At 52.0% G+C, this 24,715-nt stretch overlaps 1 protein-coding gene across 1 annotated transcript in view; it reads right to left on the bottom strand.

Annotated features, from left to right (window-relative positions):
• SLC25A22 (solute carrier family 25 member 22) overlaps positions 1-18,038 on the bottom strand; it is a 48,999-nt gene extending 30,961 nt beyond the window's left edge. The window contains exon 1 of the mRNA XM_030450966.1: positions 17,856-18,038. The gene's annotated coding sequence lies outside the window, so the exon portion shown is untranslated. The remainder of the gene's footprint in view (positions 1-17,855) is intronic.
• Positions 18,039-24,715: the final 6,677 nt, after the last annotated feature.

Here is a 24,715-nt window from a genome sequence, read left to right as displayed (position 1 = left end):
ACAGCCACACACACACTGCAGCACAGGGAATCGTGCCAGGCAAAGGGCCCAAAGCTCACACTGCCCCATGCAGGCAGCCCAAGGGCCTCTTCAACCCAGCCTCTTCCTTTTCCCAGCTCCTCAAATCCAGCTCCAGAGGGACACCACAATGCAGACCCAGCCAGCTCTGGATCTATCAACTCCTCACAGCCTCTGGTGCTTTGCTGCCTTGCCACACTACCCAGATGCTCAGGTTTCCTCCAGGAGGGACAGCCAGCCTCTGCCTACTCCAGTCCCCATCAGCCTGGGGCACAGCACTGGAGTTTTAACCTCTGGTTCTTGCCTGATCACCTGAAGGAAAAGCGTTTGCCAGAGAATGAGCCCACACCATGCATGCTGCTGGCAGCCTTGGATGGAAATACAGGCACCCAACAGCTCCACAAGTCAAGATATCACAAGAGAAGGACCACCTTAATCTTACTCACACCTCTTTGACCACACATTCACCTCATTGCTTCTATCATCACATCCACTGCTCTGCTCACAGTCTGACCCTGGAGGTCCCAACACCTCAGCATCCTCCTCCTCCTTGTCCTGCTCCCCCTCTGCAAGGCTGACAAAGCATCCTCCAAGCCAGCCCTGGGCTCCCAGTCCTACCAGCAGCCCCCTCCCAGCTCTTCAGCTCTCCCCCCCTTCTGCAGCCACTCTCAAACATGCTGCACCCCCTGCATCCAGGCTGTGCTTGGGACAGGAGACCTGTGGGCAATGACTGCAGGCACTGCAGCAGGGGGAAGCCAGCTCCCCATCTCCTCTGCCTTTGTGCCAGCACAAACATTTGTGCAGTGCTCAGACAAGGATGGGACAAAACTGGAGGCCAGCACGTGCTGAAGCTGTCACTGAAAGCAAAGAGGTGAACTACAACCTTGACTTAAAAATAAACAGCAGAAAGGGAGGAGAGGACTGACTGCCTTCCAGATATTTCTGTTTGTCTTGAGAACAGCCAAATCCATTGCCAGAGAAGCCACCATCCAGGAGCAGGGCTCAGAGAGTGAGAGGATGGAGCAAAGCTGTGCCAGCACCCCCCATGCAGGGGGGACAGCCAGGAGACTTCACCCAGCCAGAGAAGGAGGGGAGGAAGGGTGGGCAGAAGCAATCAGCAACCAGTACCTGCTGGGAGAGGAGGAGAAATCCTCTGGGATCAGCACATCACTTCCCTTCACTGTGTGAATGCAGCTGAAGGTCTGGACACCCTGCCACATTTTGCTGCCAGCACCCTGATAAGGTTTAAGGAGTTATCTCCTGAGAGAAGCTGCTTCCTGGATTTATACCAAGCACAAAGTGCACAAGGGAGCTGGCACCAGGAAATCTCACCTGGGGAGAACCTGCCAACGTGGCTCTGGCCCCCTCTGGACCATTTTGGGATGGAGGGAATCTGTGGCAGTTTCCTCTCTGTCTTTAGACTCTCAGAAGCAGAGATTGCCACGAGTTTCCTTGCAGCACCAGCCAGGGCATTAGTCCTCAAGTAAACCAAGTGGCTCTGAAACACAGTGGTGGATGCTGTGCCACTGCCACAGAGTGCCACCTCTCACCCGTGCAGGGGGACAGCACAACCCCTGCAGACCATTCTGCTCCCCCAGGCTGCAGATGCAAACCCACCTACCTGCCTTCTGCTCAGTGCCTGTCCCCTCAGGCAGCACTTGGGGCTCTGCAAGTGCCAAACCCACAGCCTCAGGTGACAAAAGAGGTGCCTGGGGACAGGCTCACTCAGTGCTCACTGCATAGCAGCAGGGATGCTCTGCCCCAGCACACAGGATGCTCACTCCTCACCGGGGCACTGCAAGAACCCTGAGCTCCTGCAGTCCCTCCAGCCCTCCCTGCACCTCCTGCAGCTTCCCTCCTGCAGGCTCCTTGGGATAGGTGTCTCCCAGCACCCTCCAGGTGCCCGTGGGCAGCCCAGACACTGGTGCTGGCACTCTGGCACAACACCAGGCAAACATTGCCCCTGGGACCTGGTACCTTAGCTTCTCCGTGCTGAGACCTTGTGATGATAGAAGAAGAATGCCTCAAAACATCTCCCACTGTCACAAAGAAACAGGCAAGTTCCCTGGCAGTGCAGCATTGTCCCAAGGGATGTTATAAAGGTGTCACCAACACAGGTGACAGTATAGACTTCACTGGATGCCCACAAAGGGGAGAAGGAGGATGAAAACTCCTGATGAGCAGCAAAGGCTCCTGAGCTCTCATTCCAGCTCTGTCAGTGCCCTTTAGCTTCAGGAAGGATTCCCAACCATCTGGGGGTGCCTGAGGAACACACTGCTCCCATAACAACGTTCCAGCTTAGGAAAAAACAAGCCAGGAACAAAAATAGATCAACATCTTAGCAGAGGTATTTGCCCACCACATCCTTTAACCATCTGGACCAGCACTCACTCATCATGTTTCAACACGAGAGGAGCCACCAGAGGGCCATAGCGAAGTGTCACAGGGGACAACCCTGCCAGCCCCTGGGGCTGCAGCAGTGCCCTTTATTCCTCCTGCATGCACAGTCTTGTACCTACCGCCTCCCCCAGGATTTATTTGGATTACAGGAAATTCAGAGGCCTCATTCGCCTTCACAAAGGGCAAGACAAACCAGAGACAGCAGAGAATGGGCCTGGAAATGGAGCCATCCCCACCAATCTCCAGGAGGGAGAGGACTCAGCACTCCAGCTCCTTCAGAGCTGGTCCAGATGCCACCTCCCAGGGACAGGAGTCCCACCATGGGCTGCAGGCAGTGCTCTCTATCTCCAGATCTCCAGATCCTGCCTCAGTGCAAGGCAAAGGACTCACCAAAAGCACCAGAAAGAAAATTCCCTGCACGTAGCAGCAGTCCCTCTGCCTGCCTGGCCTCAGCCACACTGGGAAAACCCAACCTGGCTGCCAGCCCCAGAGCAGGGACTGGAGTGGAGCAGCAGGTATTACTGGAAAGGAAAGGGACAAAAGAGCAGGGAAGGAGGTGGGGATCCTCCTGCCTCGGGGCAGCAGGAACAACACACACACAGTTTCAGACTCTCCATCCTGCTGGGAACAAACACCAACCTGGCTGCCCACCCCCAGCACTGCCAGGCAGCTTTGCTGAGAAACTTTAAGCAGGAAGAGAAGAGGCATTGTCCATTACCTCTGTGAGCATCAAGGCTTGGAAAAAGACCTCCAAAAGGCACTCTGAGCAGCAAGACAAATGTCTTCCTGACCTGGAGAGCTTCTCCAGGCCAGCTAGCAGCTTGCTTAGGTTGGTGCTGGGGCTGTTTGCCCTATGGCTTAGCAGGGGGAGTTACATGGAAGACTCTCCTTGCATCCACATGATCAGACAGATTTCCTGCCCCTCAACTCTGCTCCAGCATAGCTCAGTAAGCTCAGTCCAGTTCCTAAGCCCTGATACCAGCTGACACTCCAGTCACCAGAGCACATCCCACTTCTGCTGGGTAGGAAGCTTTGCTCAGAGCAGCCAAACCATCTGCAGTCAAGTCAAACACCTGAGGAGCAGCCTGTGCCTATCTGAACAAATGCCAGATCCACCTTGGGACTTTGCATGTCCTGGGAAGCTGGGCATTGAGAGCCAAACAGTGGATGCTCATCGTGAAGTGGGGCTTGGGTACCAGCCCTGCAGCACACAGGAGCAGTGGCTCCTCTCACAGGAGAGGCAATGGGACTGAAGTGCAAACAGCTCTCCTGGGAGCAAAGAAACCCATGGGAGCTGTTGGGCTCTTCCCATCCCAACCTGCTTCCTCTCCAAGTCCTCAAAAAGGCAATGGGATCTAGAGGATGAGTCTCAGGAGACCTGGCTCCTCTGCTCTGCCACATCAGACACGTTCCAAGCCTTCCCCCCTCTCACTCCTCTGAATACTCAGGACAAAAGAAACAAGCCTCTAAATTATGGAAAACCACTTATGCTCAAAGGGAAACAGTCTTGGCTCTCCAAGGCTTCTACAGAAACAGAGACCAAATGACACAGGAGCCAGAGAGCCAAAAACCCTTCCCATACATCACACACCATAAAATCCTGGGTGATGAGGTGATACAAAGTCAGAGCACATCCCTAGCAAAAAATTCAGGCCCAGCATTTTCCTTGAAAATAGTGGTGGGCTCCTGCCTTTCATCTGTAAGAGACCTGCAAGTTCCTGTGCCAGTTCAAAGGGATCTGCAACACAGAGCAACAGAACAACTAATCCATATGCAAAGATAATGAACTATAGATATGTGGCAAGTTCTAGAGAAAAAAGGGTATTTAAGGTTATAATGCCTACCTTATTTTGCAGCTGGAGTGAACAGTAAGCAGCAGAGGGTACCTGAGGAACAGTAACACTGCCCAGGTGTGATCAGGCTGGTGTACAAGTTTGCAGCTAGGGCATCTCTGGGTGCCTATTGCCAGTGATGCCCTTGCCAAGTGCCACTTGAGAAATCATGTAGTCACACACTGAACTGCTACAAGGCTAATTCTATTTGAATTCTTCCTCCTGACCAGTTCTCCAGACCAGTTTTCATGAAATTGCAGCTTCAGAGACATGCAGCATTAGCTGGAGAAAGAGGACAGCTTTGCTGAGAAGTTGGGAGTCTGGTAGATGGGAGACAGCACTGGGAAAACAATCAAGGACATAAATTCAGCGTTTCCTCTTCAATTATCTGTGGTGGTTGAGAAAAGGCAGAGCCAGAGCAGTGCCAGACAGACCAACTCTTTGATCTAGAAGGATTTACCACTGAAAAATTAAATACTGTAAATTCTTCTCTTGGGTGCTTTGCCAAGAGACCAGCAGAGTAGAAAGGAAATGTTCTCCCATCCCAGTCTAAAATAATCACCATGTACAAAGCAGTAACTAAAAAGAACCAACCAAGAAGCTCAAAAGAAGGAGAGGACTGGATTCCAGCTCTCTCTTTGTAGATCCTGGGTCATGAAAGGGACCATTCATTACCCACCAGCAACAAACCAGAGCTCCTGGCTCTCAGCAAACAGATTTCCTCTGAAAGAAGGACACCAGTGGCCCTGCTGGGAGGAATAAGCATTTTTTTCAGGACAAAAACACCCACAGAGCTGTTCCTATTTGAAATGCATCCTCCTGGGACAGTCCAGGCTCACTGCAGCCAAACCTGAGTCTGCAGAGGGGAAGGACTGGCAGAGCAGGTCAGGGCTGTGCCCACTGAGCATCCCTTGCCAGGACCTTGGGGTTCTGCCTGAGGAGCAGCAGGAGATGTGCAGCATGGACATGAGGCAGCTCAAGACCTACAGGACCCTGATGATGGCCCAGAAGTTGGAGAGCTTGGTGGCAGCTGTGTCAAGGACTGACTGTTGTGGTCACCCATAAGATGAGGAAGGTTTTTCTCAGAATGTTGAGTGCAGCCGCAAACAAGGTTTCTTCACCTTGAAAGGCAGGGGAGGGGAATACAAATTCTTATTAATTTGAAAAAGAAAAAATAACCCACAAATCCAAGTTTATTTCCCCTTCATTATACTCCCCCCAGGCAGATGTTGAACAAGAGATGTGCCAGAAATAGCCCAAAATAGCTACTCCAGAGCTATAAATTGAGCTCCATCCCTTCCAGCCCAGCAGCCAGCAAGGGCCCTGTGAGTCAGCAGCACGTGGGGAAGACCAACAAAACTCTTGGGGTAAACTCCACAGCATCAAGGTGGCTCCTTCCTTGTCCAAACTCATCCAAGACAGTGAACAGAGGGAAGAGGGGGAAAAAATTTTTACTGGCTAAAAAAGCTGGCTTGGAAAACACACCCTGATCCTGCACAGAATGGCTCTCAAGCCATGCCAAAAAGTGTCCCTTCCAGAGAAAAGGAAAAGAGAGGAAAATATAATAATAATAATAATAATAATAATAATAATAATAATAATAATATAAACTAATAAACAAATAATAATAATAAAAATAAATTAAATTAAAAAAATAAAAAAACACCACCTCCACCCTTCATCCAAGGTTCCCTAGGAACCATTTGTCTAGACCATACCACACGAGTTTCTCCAGGAAGAGGCTCTGAGTAAACATCAGAAAAGCCTTTGGGAAACCCAGGCAGACAATGCCCCCTTCCCAGCCCACACCAACCCAGGAGGTGACTTTGCTGGAGAAGGCAACCAAGTCTGACAAGCACCATTTGCCCCTGGGAAACCTGTGCTGGCTTTTCCCAATCAGATGCTGCATGTGAGAGCACCCAGGAAGATTCATCCCATAATCACCTGGCTCAGGAACAGCGTGGCCAGCAGGTCCAGGGAAGGGATTCTGCCCCTGTGCTCAGCCCTGGGGAGGCCACAGCTTGAGTCCTGTGTCCAGTTCTGGGCCCCTCAGCCCCTCAGGAAGGAGATTGAGGTGCTGGAGCAGGTCCAGAGAAGAGCAAGGAGGCTGTGAAGGGATCCAGCAGAATTGCTGTGAGGAAGGGCTGAGGGAGCTGGGGGTGTTGAGGCTGGAGAAGAGGAGGCTCAGGGGAGACCTCATCACTCTCTGCAACTCCCTGAAAGGAGGTTGGAGCCAGGGGGGGGTCGGGCTCTGCTCCCAGGCAACTCTCAGCAAGACAAGAGGGCAGGGTCTCAAGTTGTGCCAGGGGAGGTTTAGGTTGGAGATGAGAAAGAATTTCTTTCTGGAGAGGGTGATCAGGCATTGGAATGGGCTGCCCAGGGAAGTAGTGGATTCTCCGTGTCTGGAGATCTTTCCAAAGAGCCTGGATGTGGCACTGAGTGCCATGGGCTGGGAACCACGGGGGGAGTGGATCAAGGGTTGGACTTGGTGACCTCTGAGGTCACCCAGCCTTCCCACCCAGCCCATTCTGTGATTCTATGATAATTCTCCCGGTCCAGGAAAACGGATGGCCCCAGACTTTCCTGGATCCTTCCCTTTGACAGTCCCAGTTAGGATCAGTCACTTCCTCTGCCCCAAGATTCCCCCAGTGGGAACAGGGCAGACAATGAAGCCAAGTTCCTCAGTGCCTCCTTCATGAGGATTGAGTTCAGGCTCAGGTTGCACAGTTGATTTCTGCCTGTTCCTGCCTCTCAGCCTGTGTCATACAATGCTGATTCATCCTGTAGATGAGTTCCTAACCATGGTGCAGAGCAGAGGAAATATCCAGGGTTGTGATTATTGGGTGAATCTGCACTGAACACTTCCCCCCATCTACGGTGCCTGCTGCTCATTCCCTTCACAGCTCTGCTCCTTAATCACACAGAACACACCAGAGGAGAAGTACACACACACACACACACACATATACATACAGACACAGACAGACACACACACACACAGACACACACACACTCAGACACACACACACACACACACACATACAGACACACACACACAGACACACACATCCATCCACACCTTGCCCACATTCCCTGCCCCCGGCTGCTCCTGACTCACCACGCAGCCCGTGACTGTTGCCACGCACTGCGGACACGGTTATTAAATTAATAGGGGCTGCTTAACCTGGCTACAGAAACACCCGGGCTCTTTGTGCCTTAGTGAGCTAATAAGGCGTGTGCTAATTACATTAACTCAGACAAGCCCCGGGTGCCCTGAGGGCAAAGGGCAGGCTGGGCAGAGCCGGGCTCTTTCACAACAGGAGCGGGAAGCACCCGGGGTGACACCGCACGGGCTGACACCGCAGGGGGTGACACCAGCCGGGGTGACACCGCACGGGGCTGACACTGCACAGGGTGACACCCGAGGTGACACCGCACGGGGTAACAACAGCCAGGGTGACACCGGACGGGCTGACACCGCACGGGGTGACACCGCACGGGGCTGACACTGCACAGGGTGACACCGCACAGGGTGACACCGCACAGGGTGACACACGAGCTGACACCGCCCGAGGTGACACCAGCCGGGGCTGACACTGCACAGGGTGACACCGCACGGGATGACACTGCACGGGATGACACATGAGCTTACACCGCCCGGGCTGACACCGCCCAGGGTAACACCGCACGGGGTGACACACGAGCTGACACCGCCCGGGGTGACACCAGCCGGGGTGACACCAGCCGGGGTGACACCGCACGGGGTGACACCGCACAGGGCTGAGGCTCCAAGCGCTACGGGCACCCTGTCCCGGTCTCCCAGTCCTTCAGGGACACCACAGCAACTGGATCTGCTCTCCAGCCGGATCGTCCCTTCCCACCTCGGTGTCCGTCCCAGGCACCGCAGCCCGAGCCCGCTCAGCCCGCACCCCTCCGGGCAGCCCCGCTCCCTCCCGCACCCTTCTGGCACCTCCCGAGCAGCACCCTGGGGGGTGTGGGTCCCCAGCACCCTGCCACATCTCCTCATGTCCCCCAGGTCAGGCTAGGACAGCTCGGCTGCGGTGTGAGCTCCACTGAGCTCGGCAGGAGGGACCCCCTGAGCCCCCCACCCCAAAATAAGAGCACCAAAAAAATCCCCAATAAACAGCAATAAAATAGAACAAGAACATTTCCAGGGAGGCCTGGGAGATAAGGGCTTCTGGACCCTGAACAAAAGTATTTTTAAAAATTATTTAAAAATTAGCATTTTTAAATGTAAACACAAAAAAAATGATTTAAGCTACACATCAAGTGATGGGTGTCACTCAGAGAGGCACTGCCTGTGCCTGGCTGGAACAGCCATGTACCCAGCAAACCCCAGCAAGCCCCTGTGGCAAAGCCACTGTGCTCCAAGAGAGCCAGCAGCCCATGTGGGTGTCAATCCTAAAATATCACAGCAGGGTCTGGAAGGATGTAAACCCTCCTGTGTCACCCTCTGGTGACCTTGCTAAGGCAAGGTGGCAGAGCAGCAGGGAGCAGGAGCATCCTGCAGTGACCAAGGGGGCTGCAGGCTCAGCTGCTCACTGGAGCCACGACTGCATTTCAGCTGCTCCTTGCACGAGAGCCCAGACACACAGAAAGCAGGATAACAAAAATCCAGCTCCCTGCCTCCAGAACACCTGGCAACAGCAGGTAGAGCCCTTCCTGAGAAAGGAAGATTCTCTCATCACCTCCCAGCGCCGCAGGCAAAATTTTACTCATGCTCCCAGTACAGCAGAAGAAATGCCAGGTAAATGCCATGCTAGGCAAAGTTCCTGGCTTCCCAGCCAGAGGGATGGCAACACGGGACACTGCTGCTGTTGGGGTCCATGAATGCACCTGCTCTGCTTCTGCATCACAAACACCATTTCTCTTTTGCTTATCCCCAAGCTGCTGAGATCCCAGCCAAACGTTTGCTCAGGGAGCAGCTCAGCAGCCCCACATGGGGGAGGTTGGTCCTGAAGAGGCTGGCAGCTCCTCCAGGGAAACTCCTGCTCTGGGACAAGCAGAGGAATTGTCACGGGGACTGCAACTCATCCACAGCCCCCTGCTCACTCCAGGTGCTAAAAGGTGTTCCCAGTATTCCCAGGAGGATGCAGTACACTTGGGAGGCTGCAGGCACATGAGAACACATCCAGTCCTGCTCAGCCAGACAGAGCAGGAGGAGATGACTGACACAGGAATGGAAAAAGAGTGAGAGGAAAGAAGAGAAGTCAAAGCTGGGAAGTCACTTTGTGGATATTAAGTACCTTACCTGGTTAATCTGCATGGGCAGTGCAGTGCTGCTCCTAGGCAGATGTAGCCACAAGAATTTGCCTGACACATTCAGCCTCCTCAGTAAAGTGACTCATCTTGCATTGCCTTGAAATTAGGCCTCTCTTCAGAAAGTTGAAAGTAAAAAGAACCAACCAATAAACAAAAAAGAGGCAAAGAAACAAAATAAAAAAAAGAGAACAAAACAAAAAAAAAAAGAAAACAAAAAAAAGAAAGCAAAAACAAAAAACCCCAAAAAAAAAACCAACCAACCAACAAACAAAAAGCACACCCCAAAAAAACCCCAAAAAACCCCAAGAGGAACAGCCACACCTGAAGCACACCTTACAGCCCTGCTCCCCACCTCCCAACCAGGACTGTCTGTCCCAGGAGAGCCTGGCAGGAACCACGATGCTCAGATGTGTCCCAGCACCCCAAGAGGTACAGAGCTGGGAGGCCAGCAGTGGTTTGGCAAGGCAGGGACCTGATAGCCCTGTGGCTACTGATGTGGAACTGCCTGTGCCACAGCTGAGCCCACACCAGAGGGGTTCAGCACTGCTGCTGCCAGGGGGTGTCAGGGCCCCAGGTCTGGGACCATTTTGGGAAACCATCCCTGTGTGAGCAGTAAGCTCATCATGGGAGAGGCAGAGGGGAGGATGGCCACAGCATCCTGCCCTGCACCAGGGGCTCTGACTGACAGATAAACCCCCTCCCCCCTGTGTCCTTTCAGGCTAGCAGCAGGTCTGACACCACATCCCTTTGCCATGACTGATCTGGTTGCTCCCAGCTTCAGAGCACCTGAATTTACACTGCCACAGGTGCAGGTGACCTCAGCACTCTGTGAGACAGCCCAGGGTCAGATCACACCCTGGCTTTCCTACAGCCTCACCTGAATGTCAGGAAAGGAATCACCAGCCTCCAGCCTCCATCCCACAGCTGATTCCAATCAGGGATCACCAGCCTCCAGCCTCCATCCCACAGCTAATTCCAATCAGGGATCACCAGCCTCCAGCCTCCATCCCACAGCTGATGCCACCAGGGATCACCAGCTGCACAACAGCTCTCCAGCATCTATCCCAGAGCTGATCCCAACCAGGGCTGTACAACAGCTCTCCAGCCTCTATCCCAGAGGATCCCAACCAGGGCTGTACAACAGCTCTCCAGCCTCCATCCCACAGAATCCCAACCAGGGATCACCAGCTGTACAACAGCCCTCCAGCCTCTATCCCAGAGCTGATCCCAACCAGGGATCACCAGCTCTCCAGCCTCTATCCCAGAGCTGATCCCAGCCAGGGATCACCAGCTCTACAACAACTTTCCAGCCTCCATCCCACAGGATCCCAACCAGGAATGCACAACAGCTCTCCAGCCTCTATCCCAGAAGATCCCAACCAGGGATCACCAGCTGTACAACAGCCCACACACAGCTCAGCACTGCCTGCTATTTCTTCCCCCCTTTCCAAAGCCAAATTCATACCATCTGTTCAAGTATTTCTGTCAATCACCCCTGTTCCAGAGTTTAGGTGGCTCTGAGTTTAGGTGTTGATGTAGTGCCTGGCATTTCTAAAGTGCTTATTGCTTCAGTATCTGAGTGACTTCCTTCAAGCTCTCCATCAGTTTGGAAGAATCAGAGTGGGACACGTTGTAAAGCTTCTGTCAAAAAAAAAAAAAAAAAGGCATCAAAAAGATAACAGCTGCTCAGGTCACAGAGACATTTAGCTGCTAACAAAGAGAGCAGGATGATTCTAGGAAGGGGGTGAAGGGGGTCAGGCCAGTGTGGTTTATGTCCTTTAAAGAACCACTACCTTAGAAAATAACCTTCATAACCAACAGCTGCCCCCAAAAGATCAGATGAACCAGCAACTGCTCCTCTTGCCTTAGAGAGAAGAGCTCAGCTTACCCAGGGTATGGAAAAGGAAACTATCCCCATCCTTGAGAAGGCCAACACGAAATGAGTAAGGAAGATGAAGCACCCAGAAGGAGAGCCCATTTCTCCATCAAATCCTACCTTCTGCTGCCATTGCTACTGCCTGGATGTGCCCAAACCCTGGAAGTACCACTGTTCCTTTTGGATTGCAGGGGACAGGGTCAGAGACAGACATCTTACTGCTTATCCAAGGTCCTGCTCTGAATCTGTGGCAAAGGAGCAGCACCCAAATTCCCTCTGACACATCCTGTCCCTGAAACATGCCTTCTTTTTTTTTTTTTTTTTTTTTTTTTTTCCTGTAAATCCCTATCACAAAGCAAAGAGCACAGCAGTGATAACAAGCTCCCAGCCTGCACATGGCCTTGGAAAGGGTTTTTCCATGCCATCCCAACAGGCAGGCATCAGTGAACTGCCCTGGTCTCCTCTGCCAAGGAGTGACAGTGAGAGGTCAGTCACCAGAGGGACAAGGACAGGGGGCTGGCCAGCAGCAGAGGTGACAGATGTACTGGTCCAGACTGGTCCACACCACATGCTGCTGCCTCCTTCTCCCTGTTTACCTGCCCAGTGCCACACAGCACAGCCCCCTGCCCAAGCAAACAGGATCCTCTGGAAACTCCAATTAAATCAGAAATGGAGGATTAAGGCTACTGGACTGGTTTGTGGATAGATCCAAAGTTAAGAGCTCAGGCATCAGCATCTCTCTTCTACTAAAATGACTTCCTAGAAGTCCCCTGTCTTTGTGCTAGAATGAAAAAAGAAAAGCACACATCTTCTCCCTGCCCAAAGGCTTCCTCCAAGCCAGTCACTCAGCAGACCTGTCCTGTTTAAGAGAGGAAGATTTCCTTCTCCTTTCCTTTGCCCACAAAGCCCCTTTCAGTCCCCAGCCATGACACCAAACGTCAGGCAGGGCACAGACATTCTTTGATGGGACATCAGTCATGTCCAACTGCTTAAACTTATGCCATTCTGGGAAACTCAGCTGGATCAAAATCAACCTTGCCCTCTGGATAAATGCTGCAAGGCCCAGGAAAGGAAAAAAATCCAACAGCTTTCCTGATAAACCACACACCAGCATCAGCACCAAAGGAACAGGGACAAAGCATAGCCAGCCACCCAGAGCAGAACCACCAAAACTGAGGAAAAAGAACCTTCTGTGGAAAGGTTTAACAAAATAAACATAAGACTACAATACTGTGAGAAGTAAACATTTAACTACTACTGTCTGCATTAAATCAAGATCAACAAAGACCCCATAAATTCATCACCTATCACATTTCTCTTGACACAGAAAAAGCAGTGCTGCCTGAAAGCCTTCCCCCAAAGAATAACCTCCCTGTGGGCAGCCCTCCTGTGAGAGCAAGTATTCAACACGTTTATAACTACCAGAGGAAACAGCCAGACAGAAATCCAAACGACCCAGGGTGAAAAGGTCTTTTCACTGGGTTTGCCAGCAGTTCTGCCTCAGTTTCTAGAGCTTCAGCAGCCCCTGTTACTTTATCCTCACAACAACTGGAACTGCCCAGCAGCCAATCCTGCAAGGTTAAAGCAACACCCCCAGCTCAACCCACCTCCTCCTTCCCACTCTGTTTGTGCTGGAAGGCAAAGAGAAGAGGGAAAAAAATTTAAAATAATAATTATCTGCTGTTAGCAGTAACTGGAGCAACACAGTGATAGCTTCAAAACCCCACTGTGCTGTCACTGAGTCTCTCCAGGTGTCAGTCCCCACTGCCTTGGCCTTGCAGAAGGAAAACTTCATCAAATCCCAGTGCCAGGGAAGCTGAAACCAAACTCCCCTTTTAGACCCCAGGCACAAATTGAGCAGAGGAGAAGAATTCAGCAGAGGAGAAGAGATTCTTGCAGTCACATCCCCCCACATCACTGCAGGCAGGGCTTGGGGCCAGGCAGCCACCTGGAAGCAATGCACAGTGAAAGAGAGGTGGTGTGTATGATGTGTCAAAAAGAAAAACAAAACACTTGTTCACAAAGCTCTTTTGCCATAAGTAATTGCTAATTTCAAGTTCCTACCTTTCTGGTGGTGTTTGGCTACTTCTAAGAAAGCCTGGATGTGCACACATGGGCATCAAAGGAGGCTCTTGCATTGCCTGACAACACAGTTAAGTATTGAGGTGAACCCATCCACAGGTGTAACAGGAATAACAGTCAGTCCTTATATCCCTAATATCCCTTATGTACACCTTATATCCCTTATATATACCTTATATACCTTCTCTAGAGCAGAAGGCAAGATGCTGTGACTGGGCAGGTCCCTCCCCATCCTGCAGTGCTGCTGAAGGACCAGGACAAGCCCTTGTCCACCAGGAAGCCCAAGAGGATCTTATCAAACTTGTGAGCAGCATCCTGAGCAGGCTGTGTGCCTTGGCTCCTCCTGGGGCTCCAAGGCTCCCACACCATGGCCCAACCTCCACTGCTACAAACCAAATCTGTTTGGTGTTGTACACCAACCTACTCCAGTCAAGGGCCAAGGTGCACAGCTCCTGGGACACCACTGACCTGCCAAGAGCTGTGTAGAAGCTTCATTCTGGGGAAAAAACAAACCAAAAAGCCAAAGAAAGAAGAACAAAACAAAACAAAACCACCCAAACAATGAAAAAAATCCAAACCAAACAGGGGAAAAAAACCACTTTGAAAAAGGCCATCCAGGATCACAGCAAACTTAGCTTTTCTGTTCTGAAACAGCCTAGAAAAGGGGAAACTGCAGAAACTCCCTTCATAAGCCATCAGCATTCTGCCATAATGCACACAAAGTGCAGCTCTCAGGATCACCAGGGAGCTCATTTATCCCAGCCACTTCAAACCTGCCGTGGTTTCCTCTCATCTCCCCAGTGCAGGATCTCCTAACAAGCAAACAAAAATATTTTGCACTTTTCCACCTCTTTTCCTGCCCCTTTAGGGCCTAGTTGGAGGTTCTGGCATTCTGGCAGAACACCCTATTTTTATGCAGACAGAAACAGCCCATTAAGAGAGACACCTGGAGCAGGGCATCTTCCTGGCACTGGAAAGCTGGCAGTGCAAAACATTTCCCATCCCCTGCCCCCAAGGGAGCCCAAGGATCAAGTGGCAGAAAAAAAAAAAAAGAAACAAAAAATACTGCAGTGGAAAAAGGCAAAACGTGTGTTACAAGGCAGCAAAGCTGCATCCAACACTGGATTGTGTACTACATTGTGCCTTTCGCTTCCCAAGTTTCACAAGGACACACCACCCTCCAGCAGCTACAGTGAATCTGAGGATTCCCCTCCAGGAGTGTTTTATTTCCACTGTGGGGTGAAAAGAGAATCCAGGGTTTTGCCAACATCTGTAAATCACATAACCTTCAGCCCAGCAGCAAGCCCCAAATCCCGCCCTTTGGAGGACCAGAGATGGAGACCACACAGTCCTGGACCTCACTGAGGCACTTTGGATCAAGAGAGAAGGAATTAACTCATCAGTCACTGCCTGCAGATTATTCAGTAGAACCCAGAGTGCCAGGGACACCACTGGAACAGCACTGCACAGTGACCATACCCACTGCAACCAGTCTGATCAGTCCTCACAGAAAAACTCTTCTTAGGGGTATCTACAAAACAGGGCCAGCCGTCAGGGATGTTGGATCGAGGCATGCTTTACTCCAGCCAAACACAGCACTGTGTGTTTTCCCCACCTAAAAAATGCTGCTGCCCTGCTACAGAAAATCTCTCCCTCCTATTGCACAATTCTCAGCATGGCAACACTTACACAAGAACTGTACAGGCACACGAAATGCTGACAGCTCCTCACAGAGACCTGACATGGCAGACAACAGTTTTCAGCTGCTGTTGTCTTCAGGCAATGTTTTGGAGCTCTTGGAGTGAGTCCAGTGGAAGGGCACAGAGCTGATCAGGGAGCTGAGCACCTCTCCTGTGGAGTTAGGTTAAGGGTGTTGGGGTTGTTCAGCCTGGAGAAGAGCAGGTTCCTGGGAGACCTTCCAGGGACCTTCCAGTACCTGAAAGGGACCTACAGGAAAGCTGAGGATGGAGTTTCACAAGGGATGAGGGGTAATGATTTCAAACTTGAAGAGGGGAGATTTAGGTAGGACATCAGAAAGAAATTCTTTAATTTGAGGGTGCTGAGCCCCTGTCCCAGGCTGCCCAGGGAAGCTGTGTCTGCCCCATCCCTGGCAGTGACTCAGCCCAGGCTGGATGGGGCTTGGAGCACCCTGGGCTGTGGGAGGGGTCCCTGAGCATGCAGGGGGTTGGGACTGGATGAGCTTTAAGGTCCCTTCCTACCCAACCCAAGATGTGACTCCCCATTTTCACCCTCATCACAGCTCCAGGTGCTCATGGCTCCCAAGCTTCCAGGCACACCAAGCCCCAGTCACTGTGTCTCAGCCCTGGTCCCCATCACACCTTCGCCCTGCTTTGACCTACAACACAAACCATCCTGTGCAGGGGGCTGCTCCCACCAGTCTGTGCTGCTGTCACCTTGGCCAGCCCCGCAGATCCTTCCCCCTGTCCCGCCCACTGATTTAAATTTTGGCAGGAAAAGGGGAGAGCCAGCGGCTGTCGTTTCTTTTTACCTCCCGGTAACATGATCCAGCACACCAGCCTTTCTTAAAGTGGCAGCAGGAGGATCTTTCAGGGCCCTGGCATCTTAGTAAGACATTAACAAGATTGCTGGGCATCGAAAAGGGCCGGACACTTTCCTTCAGAGCAGTGCTGGCCTCCAGTTTTTGACACTGATTCACTCCTTGCTCCAGCTGCCCATCCATCCCTGCCACCGATTGCCATCACCCTGAAAAAAACCTCCTTACTCCTGTCTGTGGGCACTCCGAGAACAAATGAGCCCAAGGGCACAGCACCAGGAGAAAAAAACCTCTCCCTGTGAGAACAAGAAGTAGTAGCACACAGTTAAGAACCACAGATGCAAGACATTCAAAAGGGTAAATTCGCAGTACTGGTGATTAAAAAATAAATAAAAAAATAATAATATATTTATATTAATTAAATATAATATATAATATTTAATATATAATATTAATTTTTAAAACAAAACCACATCAGTGGTGGTTTATTTTCTGGTGAAGAAGTTAAGAGTAACTCCTCCTATTAAAGCTCATCTTTATCTTCACTTAAAAGAACCTGGAAAGCCACACACAAGCCAAGGACAAGACAACCACCACCCAAGTCCCACATGATACATCATTATCAGCTGAGTCCCACCCCACTTCGATTGTGGTTTGCTTGCCAAGGGAATTCTTGAGAGGCAAAGCCACAGTGACTTGCAGTGACCAAAATCTCAGCAGATAGAATCCCCAGAGCAGCAGCCATGCCACAGAGAGGTCAGGTCCTAAGGGCAGCACGACTCCCAAAGAGGAACAAGCTCTAGTAAAAACACCCGCTCTTTAACTATAAAAACCTAATATCCAGAAGATAGTAGGCCAAATAAACACAGCTGGGATGTTGGCTTCACATTTACTCTGACAGCCTGGTAAGGCATGGAAACTAAAAGCTGAGAAGCCCTGCAGGAGAGAGGCCTTGGGCACAGGAAAATCCAATTTCCAGCGGCCGTGCCCTTGCCTAGCAGGAACCCAGCAGCTCCGGAGGATGCTTGGGGTCCAGTTTCCAGGGTGACCTTGTGGAAATCCCACAGCCTATCCAAACTTCCATCTTCCCCATCCACTGGAAGAAAAGCTCAATAACCTTGACCTGCCTCAATGAGGTGCAGAGCTGGATTAGGTGATCCCGGAGGGGGCTCGGAAGGGCTCAAGATGCAGGACCCTGCCCTGCCGGAGGCTGCAATCCTATAAACCACGCCACAAATCGGGACCCCCGGGACACGTGCGAATCACTTTCGATATAAAAAGCGGCAGCTCCGGGGCTCCAGAGGGTAGGGCTGAGCCCGCACACGTGTCACCCGCAGCTTCCCGGGCAGGCAGCGAGAGGAAGGGCGACCCCGAGCCAGCCCCGCACCCAGGGGCGATCTGCCCCGCACCCAGGGGTGATCCTGCCCTGCCCCGCACCCAGGGGTGATCCTGCTCCGCCCCGCACCCAGAGGTGATCTCTCCCAGGATCGGCTCTGACACGCGTGCGGCTCCATCTCGGGTCCCAAACCCGGACAGAGGGCCCTCCATCCCCGGGACGAGAGGAGCGGCCGGGGAGAGCCGCACTTCCCCGGGTAAGGGGAAGTGCTGCGGGGCTGGGAGGGCTCACAGACCCCCAGGGGGAGGGGGAAGGACCAGGGGAGCCCGCAGCCCCCGGCGGGAGAGAGGTACGCGGGGGGCAAGGGGAACCCGCAGGGTTCCCAGGGGTGCAGGAGGGGCCGGGAGAGGAAGGGGGCAGCGATCCGCAGGAAGGGGGCTGGGTCGGGGGCAGGGATCCGCAGCCCGGACGGGCGCTGTGCGGGGTCCTCCCCAGGGCCGTGCCCTCACTTACCCCTGCGGGGCGGCGGCGGTCCCGCCGGGGCCGGGGGCCGGTGCGGTGCGGGGTGCGGAGCTCCTGGCTCGGCTCGGCTCGGCCCTGCCCGGCTCAGCTCTGCCCCTTCTGGCCGCGCTCGGCGCAGGAAAAGCCGCGGCAGCCGCCGGGCCCTCCCCGCCGGGGCGGCCGCTTCGTCGCCATGGAGGCGCGGGCAGGGGCGGCGGGGCTGTGCGGAGCCTCCCCCGGGATGGACCCTCCCTCTCTCCCCTCCCTTCCCTTCTTTCCCTGCCTCCTTTTCCTCCCTTCCCTCCCTTCCCTCCCTCCTTTCCCTCCCCGCCAAGCCGGGAAGCAGCGGTGTCCCCCGGCCCCGCCGTCCCGCAGCCCCTCCCGCAGTCTCCCGTCTCCGCCCGTCAGCCATCTTGCAGCCACCCGGCGGGGTGGCGAGCTGCGGGAGCGGCGGGCGAGCGAGCGAGCGAAAATGATGGGGGGGTGGGGGACTGTAAATTTGTCATTCCCTTCGGAATAAAAGGCTCTTCCTTCAGAATTGAGGCCGAGCGCACTGCGGGAGGTCGGGTCGCCATGGAAAGCCTGCGGGGCAGTGGGTGCGGGTCTGCCGGGGCTCAGGGCTCCGGAGAGGTGGAGGAGCCGCGGGGCATCAGCTCCGCTCCCAGTGCTCGGGATGGGTGCATCCCTCAGAGCAGGAAAAGAGGAGGGAGACGGGAGGTGCATGGGTGAGCAGGGAGCTTCGGGAAAAGGTCAGAGAGGGAGAAGGAAGGGGCTGAACTCTTGAGAAGATGAGGACAATGCTGCCAGGGAATGAATACAGGGGGGAAATGAGAAAATCCTGCTTGGAATCAAAGCTTGGAAAGAACATCAAGGTCAACATGAAGGGTTTCTTCAAGCATAAAACTAGAGAAAATGTGGGCCCACTGCTGGATGAGGTAGGTGCCATGGTAACAGAGGATGCAGAGAAGGTGAACACTTAGTGAATACTCTCTTTGCTTCAGTCTTTACTGACAGCCTTCAGGAGTCCCAGACTTTGGAGGTAACAGAGAAAGTCTGGACCAAGGAGGACTTTGGTTGAGGAGAATCAAGTTAGAGCTCAATGAAGTGTAACCTGGATAGCCAGGAGTCCATGGTCCTGGTGGGATACACCTGTGGGACCTGCCAGAGGTCAGTGCTGAGCCACTCTCCATCATCTCTGAAATGTCCTGGAGAAGAGGTGAGATGCCTGAGGACAGCCAGTGTCACTCCACTCTTAAAAAGGGTCAAGAAGACCCAGGAAATGACAGCTTCACCTCCATCCTTGGGAAGATAATGGAACACTTTGTTCTGGGCATCATCTCAAAGCATGTGAAAGGAAAGGTGGTCAGAATTCACCAATTCACCATGCTGATTTGGTGAATCAGCATGGATTCACCAAAGGGAAGTCATGTCTGCCTAACCTGATAGCCTTCCAGTGTCCTGACTGAATGGCTGCAGGAGGGGAAGGCAGGGGATGCTCTCTGCCTCAACTTCATAAGGCTTTTGAGACCTTCTCCCACAGCATCCTCATGGGCAAGCTGAGGAAGTGTGGGTTAGATGGATGGACAGAGGGATGGATTGGAAACTGCCTCAAAGATGGAGCTGAGATGGTTGTGGTTGGTGACATGGAATCTAGCAGGAGATGTGGTGGTCCCTGCAGTGAGCACCGGGTCCAGTCCTGCTCAGGTCATTCATCAGAGGTGCAGTGTCCCCTCAGGGTGATGGCACTGACCTGGGAGGGGTGACTGACACACCTGAATGCTGTGCTGCCATCCAGCATCACCTGGGGGCTGGGGGACTGGGGAGAAAGACACTTATGAAATTAGCAGGGGGAAGTGTACTGTACCTCAGGAGGTTTAATCCCATGGATCTGTACAGGTTAAGGGCTGGAAAGCAGCTCTATGGGGAAAAGACTTGGGAGTCCTGGTGGGCAACAGGGTGACCATGAACCAGCAATGTGCCCTTGTGTCCAGGAAGGCCAACAGCATCCTGGGGTGCACCAAGAAGAGCTTGGCAAGCAGGGCAGGGCAGGTTCTCCTCCTCCTCCTCTGGCCTGGGGAGGCCCCAGCTGGAATACTGTGCCCAGTTCTGGTCTCCCCAGTCCCAGAAGGACAGGGAACTGATAAGAAGTCATTATGAACAGCCCAGAAACATCAGAGGTGTTCATGGACCTGTAAACAAGGGGTTTGTTAGCACAGTCAGGGACCGGCAACCCAAGGCAGAAGATACAGACCAGAGGTTGGTGAAGCATTAGATGCTGATGAGGTGGATGTAGGTGAAAAAGGGACCAGGCTGGGCACTTTTCAAGCTGGGCTGGGCAAAGCATGAGAAGATACAGCAGTGACAAAGCTCACCCCAGAAAGGTGGTGCCTGACCAAGGGCATTTTTTGTGTGTCTATTGGAGGAGCACCCATCACAGGAGCAAAATGCAAGTGCTGTGGGCAGGGAACAGTGGCACAGTCTGACAAACACTTTTCTCCACTGCTTTTTCTCCACTGTATCCTTGGGAAAGTGCTGGTGGGCACTGACTGAGGGGTCCCACAGTTTGGGGGACAGGGAGACAGAACATGGCAGTCACCTATTCCCACTCCCCAGCTCTGAAGTTCCTTCCTACTCCCTCCTTGGTGCTGGTGGGTCCCTGCTCTGCCCTGGAGGCTTTGCTGAGTTTCACTGTGCTGTACCAGCTCAGACAGAAGCTTTACTGAACTCAGCCTGGATGGAGGGAAATGGACTTTACAGGAACATCTAATCCATGGGTGTGCTGGGAGGACAGTGCCATCCCCTGGCAAAGAAGAGGTTAAAGCTCTCCAGCTTGTCCCTGAGTTTTCAGAGGACTGCAATCACCCTTTTTTATATATCTGGTTCTGCTGAAAAAACAATTGTTCTTTGTAACCTGCATGGTGCAAAGGGCCATTTCCTTCCAGCAGCCTTTAGAAAGAGAATTAAAAAAAGCAGAGAAAGAAAGTTCACATTCAGCAAGTGCCAGGTTGCCAAGGTTTCCTCTGCTCTCAGACATACATCTTTTTTCTTCAGATACGAGAGGTTTAAAACCATTTGGTACCAAGCTGCTTCAAAAGCAGCAGTGTCTGCATCTGATACAAGGTGAGGAGCTCAGCACCAGACCTCCTGTGTGAGGCACCATGGTGTCACACCAGGCTCGTGCTTGGTTAGTCACAAACCCCCCCCTGCCTCAGTTTCCCAGGCCCTGTGCTGCCCCAAAGGCTCTCATGGGCATGGGTCAAGCTCAGTCTGCTGGCACAGAAACCTTCACAAGGTTGTGGTTTTTAGCTGCCTTCCCTCTTTGCATTTTTTGCATTTCTGTTTTAATAAATCCTGGAGTGCCACTGAAATGCCCAAGCACCTGAGGAGTGTGGGTGTTAAATCAGTGGCTATTCAAGCAGCCAAATTGGTCACTGCTGCCTTGGCCTCCTGGCTGTGATCATCATGGTGGGTGATTTAGATTGGATGATTTAGATACAATAAAGATTGAAAAGGCAGTTAAGTATAATTAGCACCAGTTAACAGAATTTTCTGGAAAAATCAATCTCAGCCAAGCCTGATCTTGGTGTCCATTGGGACCACAGGGTGGGTTGCCCAAGGTGATAGCACAGAGGTGATGGGGGAGGCACCCAACTGCTGGGAGTACAGCCCAGGGTTCAAATAAAATGAACAGATTTATAGCTGCCCAGCAGCTTGGGTGCTGGGATTCACTCTGGGAGCCAGCAGGTCTGCTCTGATTCCCTGTGTGGACACAACATCAAAGACCTGAGAGGGGGTATGGGTACAGCTGGGGGGTGAAGGTGGTGCAGGAAGGGGACAGCTGTACCCCAAGCCCAGCTCTGTTCTTCCCATGGTCTCTCTGTCCCCTCTGGCCACATCTGGGGAGGAGCCGTGGGATGGCCCTGATGCTCACCATACACAAATGTTCCTTGATTCCCACAAACAAACTCTCCAGCTTCTCATCTCCAGCAAAAGCAGGGAAATCCGGGCCCAGCAGTGACAGTCTCTGAAAAAAGCTGATGTTGGGTTATTTCACTTGGTGCCACCTAGCTGAGAAACAGTGGATGGCAACCACCTCCTCACAGGCTTCACCCCTTCCCAGGACACAGAAACTCTGCTGTAGAAAGACTTTTAAACCACTCTGTAGTCGTTGTCTCTGAGCATCCTGGCCTATTTTCCAGTCCCACCATCTCCTGTCTGGAAAAGATGAGAACTGCACTGATGTTCACAGCAAGCTGAGGGCTCTTGGTGCTCCTACAGCAACCTCCTGCATGGGTTCACCCTACAGCCCTACCATGAGGAGGGGCAGAGGCTGAATTTCATGGTGCTACAGCCCTACCATGAGGAGGAGGTTCAGCAGAGGCTGAATTTCATGGTGCTACAGCCCTACAATGAGGAGGAGGTTCAGCAGAGGCTGAATTTCATGGTGCTACAGCCCTACCATGAGGAGGAGGTTCAGCAGAGGCTGAATTCCCTGCCGCCAAACTGTTTTCTACATTTCCCACTCACCAAGCTCCTTCCAGGAGGCTGAGAACTGGAATAAGCTCCCTCCCCTCCCATGGAGTTTCAAGCCACACTGATTTACAGAAAAAAGAGTGATTTAGGAACACAGTTTATCTCAGCAGAGGTGAGGAAATGATACATGCCAACTGTAGGGATGGCTCTGGTCCTCATTTTAACAGCACACACCTGATGGATAAAGCCTGATAGACACCTGATGGATAAGCCTGATGGGCTTACTTTGAGGCAGACCTGGGGCTCTGCTGCACCAATGCCTGAAAACCAGCCCCACATCTTTCCCAGTCCACATTACCCAGAGTTTTAAAGGCTGAAAACATGCTGTGAGCCTCCTTTTGTGGGAAAAGAGTGAATTTAAGGACCGTCAGATTTCCTTTCTTTTTAAAAGCAGCAGCAGAATGTCACTGGAGAGTGTGAACGTTGTGTGGTACCAGAGAGCAGGAAATCTTAGCAATGGGCATGGTTTCTTCTAATGCTCCCTCAGTTTGGTCTCAAGCTCAGTGGGTTCATGGCTGAACCACCTCAACACAACCCAGGTATCTCCTGTCCCTTATCAATGGCCTGAATTTCATGGTGGTTTTGTCTGGCAACAGCAACCAGACAAACTGGACACAGCCTCTGTGGGTAACTCCCACCTTCATGCTTTATTCAGGTCTTTTTCTGGGAATTAGACAGCATTTTTCTGCTGTAAACAGTTTAACTTCTTGCAGGACACAGTCAGGCTTTGCCTTACATTTTCTACAGGATTAATAAACTGATTTAAGCTTTGCCTGGGGTTTTTCACACCTCAGCAATTTCTTTTATTAATCTTTGCAGAGGCTGGAAGCATCTCACCTGAATCTGGCTCCTGGGCCTAGAGGACTGTCATTAGCAGAACCTGGAGGTGGAGGGTGGTGTGTGGGGAACACATTATTCACCCCCTGGTCATTCTGCTGGAGATCTGCAAGTTTATGAAGTAGAAAAAGGTTCAATTATGAATTAAAAAGGTAGAGAAGTTACAGTCAAGAAGGGAGGAGAAGAAATGCTCCTGCTCCCATTCATGTTCTCCCTTTATTTTTTCAGTTTGGTTTGGTTTGGGTTGGTTTGGGTTTTTTGTGAGGAGGCTTTTCCTGGTTGAAATTGACTTGGGGGAATTTTGGACACATCAGGATCACATCAGCCCAATAAACCCCCAAAATTTGTTGGACACTGTAAGGTGTGTAGTAGGCAAAAGAAAAAGCCAGATAGCTGGAAAGAGACTGCTCCTGGATGTGATGAATCCATGGAAGAAGCCAGAAAGGAGAACATTCTTTTCATTCAGAAGATAAATGCCACATAGGGGTTGGGGTTTTTTTGGGTTTTTTTGTTTGATTGATTGATTTTTGGGGCTTTTTTTTTTGCTGCTTCAACCATTTACTGCCACTGTAGTCAGCATTTCCTGGCTGTAGGAACTACAGCCTGTGAGGGAGTGATGTGCCACAAATAGATTATTCCTAAAGATAACACACCCCAAAAATAACATGATTTCCATTGACTCAGATCCAGCTCAAGCCTTGAGGGACAGCGTGGCCTCAGGAGTCAGAGCTGAGGAAGTCCCCAGGCCAAGGGTGACACAACTCAGGTCTGGATGTGCTTGTCCAGGGCTGGACAGGAATCACTCTGCCTGAGATGCGAGAATGACCTGAGCAAAAAAAGGAGCCAGGAGATGGATTTTGTGCCTCTCTTTCAACAGCACTGATGTGAAACACCCCTGCATCCTCACCTGCTGCTGCTCCAGGCTGACTTTGGGTGAGGTTTTTATCCAGACTTTTGTTTTTCAGGCTGAAAACAGCCTTTTAAATATTGCTTTGAGAGGGGGATGTGCTGAATCCAAGCCTGTCTTACAACAATTTCATTTATATGGTCTTTCTAAAAGCCAGCATGCCATTGCCCACTGTCACCAGAGGGTCACTTGCTGAGCCCCATGATGAGACAGGGACAGGGGGAGAAGCCAAGGACCATGAGCAGGGAAAAAGCCATAAAAAAACTTCCAGTCTCATACAAGACTGCAAAAACTGAGAGGTTGGCTCAGCACAGCTCGTGCCAGTGCCCATTTCACAGCTGATGAGAGCAGTTTGTAAATGCAGATTCTGCTTTTCCCCAAACTCCACAAGGTGTCAAACCTTCCCTGCTACCCAGGGAGGACGTGAGGAATATCCCTGAGAAACTGCAAGGGGAATTTTACTTACACTTAAATCAGGATGTCTATCAAAACAGCAGGGTTGTGAATTTCTACCTGTTTGCAGAATAAACCTGGAACTCTGACAAAGCCCAGCAGCATGGAGGTGTCACATAAAAAGCCTGGCAGGTGCAGCAGA

The sequence above is a fragment of the Calypte anna genome, chromosome 5 (genome assembly GCF_003957555.1).
Source record: "Calypte anna isolate BGI_N300 chromosome 5, bCalAnn1_v1.p, whole genome shotgun sequence".
NCBI classification, from domain to species: Eukaryota; Metazoa; Chordata; class Aves; order Apodiformes; family Trochilidae; genus Calypte; species Calypte anna.
Note: the sequence above shows the minus strand (reverse complement) of the source record. Positions and strands in the feature narration are given on the sequence as shown.